This window comes from Ochotona curzoniae, unplaced genomic scaffold (assembly GCF_017591425.1).
Source record: "Ochotona curzoniae isolate NIBS_2020 unplaced genomic scaffold, NIBS_Ocur_1.0 contig_2210, whole genome shotgun sequence".
Lineage (NCBI taxonomy): Eukaryota > Metazoa > Chordata > Mammalia > Lagomorpha > Ochotonidae > Ochotona > Ochotona curzoniae.
The window spans coordinates 45,661,759-45,671,547 of NW_024465369.1; positions in this window are offsets into that span (position 1 = coordinate 45,661,759).

Sequence of the window (9,789 nt, forward strand, 5' to 3'; positions counted from 1 at the left end):
TTGCATGTTGTTTAGCCAGTATAATCAGTATACAGATGGAAGGGTAAAGATTTTTAAAATTAATTTTGAGAGTCAAAAACTAAGCTTATGTTTCTGAAAGAACTAAGTTTATTTGATAAATTTCACTTTTAGAAAGCTTCTAAATGATGATAGATTTATCAAAATAAATGGGAAAATAACATTCATTTAATGCTTAGTAATCCTAGAGTAATAGTTGCTTACTATAATCTTAAATTGTTATTTTTTTAAACCAAATGTGAATGATTTATATAAATTAATGGGGCTGAGGATAAAAAATAGTCTCTGATCCATTTAAAATCTGATCAATAATGATTTTAAACTAACTTATATTCAGTGATAAAATAAGTAGCATGTTGGTAATACCTTAAACCTTAAAAGTTCTTTCCTTTTTCTTTTAGAATTTCTGTTGTTAAGACAGAGGTATTCTAGTGCATTCCCTTCTAATAATCACTAAGGATGATAAATAAGATTAAGGAATAGAAACCTTTCTCTTTTAACTTAGTTTTCTGAGTCGTGAGTGGGTGGCTCATCATCAAGTGGCATGGCTCTGTTCCTCCTCTTAATAAGCTGCTGTCCTCGATTTTGTTTCTCAAGTGATTACACTGATTTTACATTAGGCGATTAAAAGACAGAAAAAAATGAGGGAAAAATAAAGAATGGCGGAGGGAAATTAAGGGCTGCCAAGACAGAATGAGCAATAAATGGAGGCAATTACATACAGATAATTTTATGAAATAAGAAAAAAAGAGGTATTTACAAATTATGCCCATAAAATAGTTGAAATAACTATTACTACTTATTATTATTTATTATTATACCACTATTATTTTCTTCCACTTAATGATTACAAATAGCTTTACTTTTGTTTGTTATTTTCAAATCAATGATCAGAAGTTACAAACTGCAAAACTAGTACATGTGGAATGAATGTTGTTATGATATATTTTTAAAGATTTATTTATTTTTATTGGAAAGTCAGATATACAGAGAAGAGGAGAGAAAAGAATCTTCCATCCACTGACTTACTCTTCAAGTGGCTGTAACTACTGGAGCTGAGACAATCAGAAGCCAGGGGCCAGGAGCTTCTTCCACGTGGATGCAGGGTCCCAAGGCTTTGGGCCATCCTTGAATGCTTTCCCAGGACACAAGCAGGGAGCTGGAAGCGAAGTGGAGCTGCCGAGATATGAACCAGCACCCATATGATTTCCCGGTGTGTACAAGATGAAGGCTTTAGCTACTAGGAGACTACATAGGCTCACATGTTGTTAATATTTGAATTAAGTCATAATTGTCATGTTCTTCAGGCAATCTTGAATTAAAACTCCATTAAAGAACAAGAAACGCATCGTGAAAATAAAAATAAATATGTAAGTCATTTATGCACTACTACTCTGAACATTCAATAACACAGACATTCACAGACTCATGAGCACAAAAAGCTGATGCTACAAAATTATAGAAGAATAACCAAAATTTTAAATATAGAGACAGTTATTTAAGCTAGCAGGAGTTACAAACAACTGAGACTGTTAGGAAATAATTTCCAGGAGAGTTGCCTTTTGGGTGAAGAACCAAAATATAGCTGGAAAGAGTGCAGTGAAGATCATAGAAAAGTGTGTGTTGACATACAGCCCATACAGGGAAATGATTAGGACAAAATGTGAAATAATATTAGGTGGGGAAGTAATATCAGGAGTACATGGCTGAATAATTTCCTCTTCACGATTGGAACATTTGGAAATCTAAATAGAACAGTATGATAGAGTGGTACCAAAATTTGCGATGTGTATTGGAAGAATCTAAAAACTGGAGGATGTTAGCAGTGCATATATGATACTGAGAATCTACTATTGAGTGATGATATGAGTAGGATATTCAGAAACTCTAAGTTTCTAGGATTGGATGAACAATTGTGATATCATTTAAACTAGGAGCCGTGATTCTTAATTCATAGGATAAAGTTGCATATGCAGGAAAGTAGGAGGCTTAAGTTGTGTGCATGGATGTGCTTATACACATATATATGCAGTCACAAACATGTGCACACATGGGAAAAAGAGAAACACACAGAGATGAGCATGTCTTTATGGACTGTTGCTCAACTGAAAATTAAGTATTTCTGTGTCAGATTTGGTGAAGGCACGGTGCCAGCATCCCCGTTCTATTCACTGTGCACCAAAACAAAGAAAAATCAAGATTAATGGCTGTAGATCAAAGAACACAGCAGCCTGATAGCCTCCAATTGCCAATTTATGATTTGAGATCTTAAAATAATATTGGCAGATAATAGCACATGATATGTTTTTTAAATACTTAAATGTACTTCAAATAAAGAAATATCTTCTTTGCAACAAAACATTGATAAATGTGTAAGTAGTAAGGAAATGATCAAACCTTTTCAGGTTAAAATAGACCCAACAAATTACTTTTGGTATATGGAGAAAGTGAGTCATCTGTATTCACTTCAGCTTTTAATGGTACAGCATTTTTTGGCTCTGACTCCGGCCTGGGTAAAAGCAGTTGCAGCTACTGTACCATTTCCTAATTTGTGTCCCTCTCCCACATTAATAACTACATTGAACATGGGTAAGAGTGATATGACTTGAGGGATTACCATAAGTTATTGCAAATTACCTTATTATCTGCGATTCTCAAACGTTGTACATTTCCTTGGTAACGTCTCTTGAAGAGCAGCTTCGCACGTGCCTTCAGTGTAGGATCTTTAATCTAGGTAAATGTTACAATTCGCATTTAACTTAGGATAAATGCTAGTGTTTCTTTGCTGACAAATTTATCTGAAAAGGATGAGCAAAAGTTAATAGAATTACTCCTCTGGACAATTTTCACCAAAGGAAGTTCTGGCAGGTTAACTGAAATGAAGGAACCATTTAAAGATACTAATCATATCATTAAACTGTCTGAGAGTGCTGTGAGAAGAAACAGTCACCATTGTCAGGCCTGTACAATACACTTTAGAAAGGAATGTTCTAAGATTTTAAGAGTGCTTTTCAAACGTATTTCACCATTTCGCTATTTATATTTCTTAAAACTTATCATTAGGATGTTTTATCTTAGTGTTCATGGTTGTACATCACATTCAAAATATACTCATGTTCTTGGCTAGAGTCTAGAACTGGTATGTATGGTCCTTCCCATTATTTATCTTTAATAACCCTAATTTTCCATTCAGTCTCTAGAAACAAAGATACAGGATGTTTCAAAGATACAGGATGTTTCAAAAGGTGCATAAAATGGAAATTAGGTTTATTTTAGTGCAAAATGGTTTGAAATTCATGTATAGCTTTTCAAAAATACACAATTTCCGTTAATATTTTAAAGTGTTTATGTAACTTTGGAAATCTCTCTGACATTTCAGTGCCTTTGAGATTTTTTTCTTTCTTAAATGTCTTTATCTGGTAGATCCTATTTTTCTTTCAAAGACATAATATTTTTATCTTTGCACAGAGTTCCTTTTCTCTAAGGTCCAATTAGTGACTATGTCTTCTTCGTTCCCTATAGTTTTCTGCATACATTGATCAATACTTTTCTTGAAGTAACATATATATATAATAAACATATATATTTTAAAAATACAAATAAATATATATAATGATATAATGATATATATAATGATATCAGAAACAAAGGCTATATACATATGTAACCTCTGTTTCTGATATCATTAAATTTTGAGCATTATTTCAATAAATACATGTTCACTCAGGAAGGGAGCAATCAATACAGGCTATGAAACTTTTAGACAGAATAGTCTGTGAAGCAATTTTTTTTTCCTTTCACTATTATTGTTAGTTGCAAATGAAAGCAGTTAGTATAGGCTTGGTGTAGAAAATGCTCTCAGAGGTATGTGCACTGCAGTTTCAGCAAGCTGGAAGCCACATTGCTTCACACACTTACTTGTTACCACTTGAAATGTTAAAATCTACTCCGACAACTTTCAAGTCTCCAGTAAAAGATCAAATTTAGAAGTGAGGTAAATATTACAAAAGGAAAAATATATATACCTTAAATAGAAAGATAAAATCTGTAGTTCTTGTTTAGTATTTCTTCTAATGTCAGAGGCAGAAGTTTAAGAAAGAGAATTGCTTCTTATTGTTCTATTCCCATTAAAGAAGGAGCTATTCTAAATAGATTACTTTGGGCATACTTATTACTAAGATAGGTAAAAACCTAGCACTATCCTAAAAGGATTTAGGAAAGCTTATGAAAAATTATTCAATCACATTTAATTATGTGATAGCAATCTAATGAGCAGATATCTTCTAGGAAAATGGATATGTAAATTTTTTGAGAGATCTTATTATATGTTCAACTAGAAAAGATGGACAAAGTCTAAAACACACACATGTTGATATTAAGGAAAGCAGAGCAGGGACCAAAATTGTTGTGCAGTAGGTTAAGCCTTTGCTGTGGTGTCAACATTCCATATGGGAGATGGTTCAAGTCTTGGCTACTTCATTTCTGATCCAGTTCATTTTTAAATGTGCCTGTGTAAGCATCAGAAAATGGCCCAAGACTTGTACCCAAGCACCAACATGAGAACTCTTGATGTAGCTCCAGGCCTCAGATCAGCCCAGCTTTGGCTATTCTGGCCCTTAGAGTGAACCAGCAGATGGAAGAACTCCATCTTTGTCTCTGTGTCTCTCTCTTTAAATCAGCCTTTCACAAAGAAACAAATTTTTAAAGTAAAAACAAAAAGCCTGGAGAAGATATATTATGCAAATCAAAGTAAAGCTTTCCAAAGGAGTGCATTTTAAGATAAACCTCATTATTAGATAATTCAGAACATATAATGATAAAATGACTTTTTAATAGAAAGACACAACATTTCATATTCTTTCAGTAGAAGAACAACAGATAAGATCTTTGGCAGTCTTAAGAGATGTTTTTACAGTAATCAAAGGAGCAGATGTAGCAATGTAAGTTTAGTAGTTGCTGTGCACTTGCATCCCATATCTCAGTGATAGTTTGAGTTCCAGCTGCTACATGCTTCCAACCCAATTTCTTGTTGATGAGCCTGTGTTGTAGCAGATGATAATCCAAGTCCTTGGGTTCTGCCATTTATGAGACTCAGGTGGGTTTTCTATGCCAGTCTTTGTCACTGTGCCTTCCAATAAAACAAAACAAAACAAAAAACCCTACTTTTTTAAAAAAGAAGAAAACACACTATTATATACAGTGGTGTGGATGAATATCAGAAACGTAACTTGGAGTTACAGAACCTTAAACTATCCACATATTCTTGAAGAAAAGGAAGAATTCCCTCTGGATATTGTTTGACTGAAAATAGCACTAATAAGTATTAAGAGAAAAACAATTACATATATGCATTGTTGGCACTGTCTAGCTCTCATTCAAAACAATTGACTACTAAAACATGTTAGTGTATTCAGTTTTATGAATTGTGCTTCTGTAAATGCACCATATATCAATCAAATATTTATTTTAAAATATTAAGTTGGTATGATAAATGTTAAACCTGCAAAATTAGAGAATATGCTTGCCAGTGGGCAAAAGGAACAGGTGCTTCTCAGAGACTACGCATTTTCCATTGCAACATGAACAAGTCCTAGGAATCTTAGGCTTAGGTTAGGCAATAACAGATGTATTAATTAATTGAGACTATTAAACAATGTGTACATACATTTGATCATCACATTGTTTATCTTGAATGTATTAAATCCATCAGTTGAATATTGTAAAAGACAGTTTTAAAGATTATTAAAATGTGAGAAGTTATGTTAGCACATAAAATTAAAATGTAGGCATGATGGCTTATTAAAAAAAAGCAGTGTTCATGAGTTGTTGAAGACAAATTTTGATTCAGAGAAGTACAAATATTCTGGGTACAGAACCCAGACAGAAAAATTTCAATCCCCAAAACTGTAAAGTGTTGATTCCTCTCTTTCATTATAATTTTAGAAAGAATTTGGAATTAGTTTCAAAAATCATAATAGCTCAATGCATCAAAAACAAAAAAGAATATGTGGAAGTGCAGAAAAGAGGAGAAAAATTATATATATATATATATTTTTAAATATATAGTATATATATTTCTCTATAGACATAAATATATCAGTAAAAAGGCTTGACTGCATTTTTTAATTCAAGTTTTCTCCATCATTGCTGCAAGGTCACATTCACTAACTAGCACTTGGAATGCAGCTATGCCGCACTGCCAGTTTGTGCTGGGCCATATGCCGCAACAATGAGTGAAACAGAAGGTGAGATCAATATCCCCAATTAAACATGAAGACCTTGACAAGGACAGGTGCCTGACCAGAAGGCCATGACATGTTTGCACAGAGCAGGACCAAGATATTTTTTTAACCAAGTTTCTTTTCTAACAGTAGCACTTAGGGTCTGTTCCAGCCAGCATATCTATGAAAAAGTGATTCTCCCAAAGTTATGAGCAATGCAGGAAGACTGCAAAAATTTGACCTAAAAGTGCTTCAGTAAATGCCACACTGATAACTTCCTTATTCCGTCCTCAACTTCTATGTATAGGAAATACATAAAGGCATAAATAGTGATGAAATCATATCAATTAGTAGAGTCTTAGTAGGCATTTACTATGTCATTCATACTACTAAGAACGTATGTGTTAATTTAGTATTCAGTAATGACCATAATTGTCACCGGATTATCAGGACTCATAAGCCAGCCAGGCATCTATGCATAACTATATGTATACATAACTGTTGAACTTAATCTCCACAAGACATTAAATGTACTGTAATAGCACCATCTCTGCTATATCAAAGAAAATTAAATTGTAGAAAGGATTGTCATATAAACAGATTTAAAAAATTGAAGAACTAAACTCTGAGCCTAAATCCATATGGTTAAATTTATGCCGTTTACCATTCATGTATGGATACTTATTTAATTTACTACTCCAGAAGAATTTAATGAAAGATATATATATGAGAACTTCCATAAAGATCAATAATCATAAGTAAATAATTTAAATATTCACTAATGGCAATTAGGTTAGCTTCTTGATATCTCTTAATTTCAATATTACATAGCCTTTAACAATCACATCAGTTAAATGTACCTACATGAGTATACACTAGTATTATATTGTGTATGAATTATATTGTGTATGATAAATAAAGTAATTTTTAAAGTTTGGTAACACTTAAAATTACACTCAATTTTCTCTTTGTATCATTGATCATTCTACTTCTCATTTTAAAATTATTTTTATTTAGTTATTTACTTGAAAGTGTAACAGAAAGACAAATATCACATGTTCTGATATGTGGGAGTTGAAATTAACAACAAAAATCAAAAATAAAATGAAAAATTCTGTTATGTATCAACTACCGCACAGCTTTAATGAGCTGCGATTACTTTAAAGTTTACTGTATATGGGTGGAATGGTCATTTTACCATTCAATTATCTTATAATAATTTTATATTATTTTTCAGTAGATTATACTGTTTTACAGTGGTTCTCTATCTTCTCACTAAAGTAAGCTTCTTACTTGCTAAACTTATTATTAAATGAAGTGTTGCCTTTGTATTGTAGTGAAAATTTAGACTACATTATCTTCAGAAATAAAAATAAATGGTGTGGAAGGTGGGATCAAAATGAGAAAGGGGAAACAGGGAGGGAGGATGGAATGTAGGGAGAACGAGAATGCTATTGTATCAGCATTTTAACTATGAACAATGTTGAATCTGTTCAGGATTCATTAAAGCTTTTTAAAATGTTTAAATAAATAAATAAACACATAAATGGAAGATAAACAGAACTATCCCATCCCATCTGTTGATTCACTCCTCCGACACAATAGCAGGGCTGGGGGGATTTAAGGGGCAGAAACCAAATCTGGGTCTTCCTTTCAAGTAGCAGGAGCCTGACCACTCTAACCACCACCTCAAGCTTCCCATGTGCACACTGCCGTGGTCGAAAACAGGAGTGGAACTGCAACTTGAACTCAGGCACCCTGATGGCGATTACAGATGTCCTGAGAGCATCCTAACCACCACACCAAGTCTGGACCATCCTGTTTCTTTTGAAAATACATGGTGCAGCTTGAACTCATGTTTGGGGTTGTAATTGGGAATCACTGTGATGAGAATAAACTAAGTATCATGTGAAGAGTTAGATTTCAGTGAAATTCACACTATTCACTGATAATTTTGAAGTAGGATATGTGACATATTTGGGGATATGATAACAGAAATTGATCATAAAAGACCTCGGTGGCAAGGGTCTGAGTCTGTTAGTTCAGGGGAAGAATTCCCAAAGAAACCATGCCTGATTCAGATTTGGCTCTTATTCACGCCAGCCAGTGCAGGGTCAGTGTCAGCCAATGCACATATTGGAGGATTCAGCTACCTGATACTTTCTGACCCCAACCCCATCCCTCATGCAACCAATGGATGCTATCACGTAGCCCAGCCTGCGCATCGCAGACCAAATCCTCATGTATACCAGTGAGTATTTGTGGTCTAACCTGAGTGACCCCTAATAGCCCCACTGGGCTTATCTTCAGCCCTGATTTTTCTGCATGTAAGCCTCTGCTGAGGCCTGGCATAACCCAACTGGCACCCCATCCAGCTCGGATGTGCACCCATGGGTGCTGCAGCTTAACTCAACCTGACCTGCCCCAAAACGTGGCCCTCAGGTGTACCAACAGGTGCTGCAGCCTTGTCCAGCTTGGCCCCCCAACCATAGTTCTCATGCTCACTAGCAGTAGGTACCACCTAGCCAGGGAAGGTCCACAGTTGTCCTGTCAGGCATGCTCTCAGCCTTGGTCCTTGCTCCTGCCAAGGAATACTGCAAAGCAGCCTGACATTACTTGCACTTAGTCCTGACACTTGCCAGCTAGTGCTACTGCCTAGCCCAGCTGAAAACACAGCCCTTCTGGCTCTTGTGCATGCCAGTGGGTAGAGCAGCCTTGATTAGCCTAGACTGCTCCCAGTCCCAGCTCTCATGGTCACCAGAAGAAACAGCAGCCCAATAGGGATTTCCTGGAGGTTCCCCTAGTAGGCCTGCTTCCAGGCCTGGGTCTTGTTTGTACTAGCAGTTCCTGTACCCCAGTCTGAAATGATCCACCCCTAGTCTTAGCAATCGCCAGCAGGTACTGCAGCCTGGCTCAGCCTAGACCACACCTAGTCGCAGCTCTTGATGGTGGGTTCAGCAACCTAATCCAGCTTGGAGAACTGGCAGGTGTCACAGTTCAACTGGACCTGGCCTACACCCTGCTTAGCTCTCATCCATGCTAGAGTGTGCTGCGGACTGTCCCAGCCCAACCTGGCCCTAGACTCAGCCCAGACTTAAACCAATCAATGCCTGGTCTGACCTGCCCCCAGCCCCAGCTGATGTGTTCACAGGTGGGAATGGTGGCCTTGAATAGGAGTTCCCCAAGTTCCCTTGCCAGGGTTGCTCCCAGTTTTGCATCTCACATGTACCAGTGGGTGTTTCAGCTCAGAGTGAAATGGCCAGCCCCTAGTCCTGGTACTAACTGGTGGATACTGTCTTCTAGCCTGACTGGCCCACACCCATTCCAGTTCTCACAAGTGGATGCTACAGCCTAGCCCAACCTGGTACAGCCCTAACCCAGCTCTCATTTTACATTTACTCTTTACCTAGTTTCTGGATATTGCCGTCTTCACTAGAGTTAAATGCCTGAATAAGAAACTGAAATAACTATTTTTAAATTTGTTAATCATCAACAAAATTATAAAAGGATTTTAAATAGTCTGCCTGCTTTCAATTCAACACTAATATGT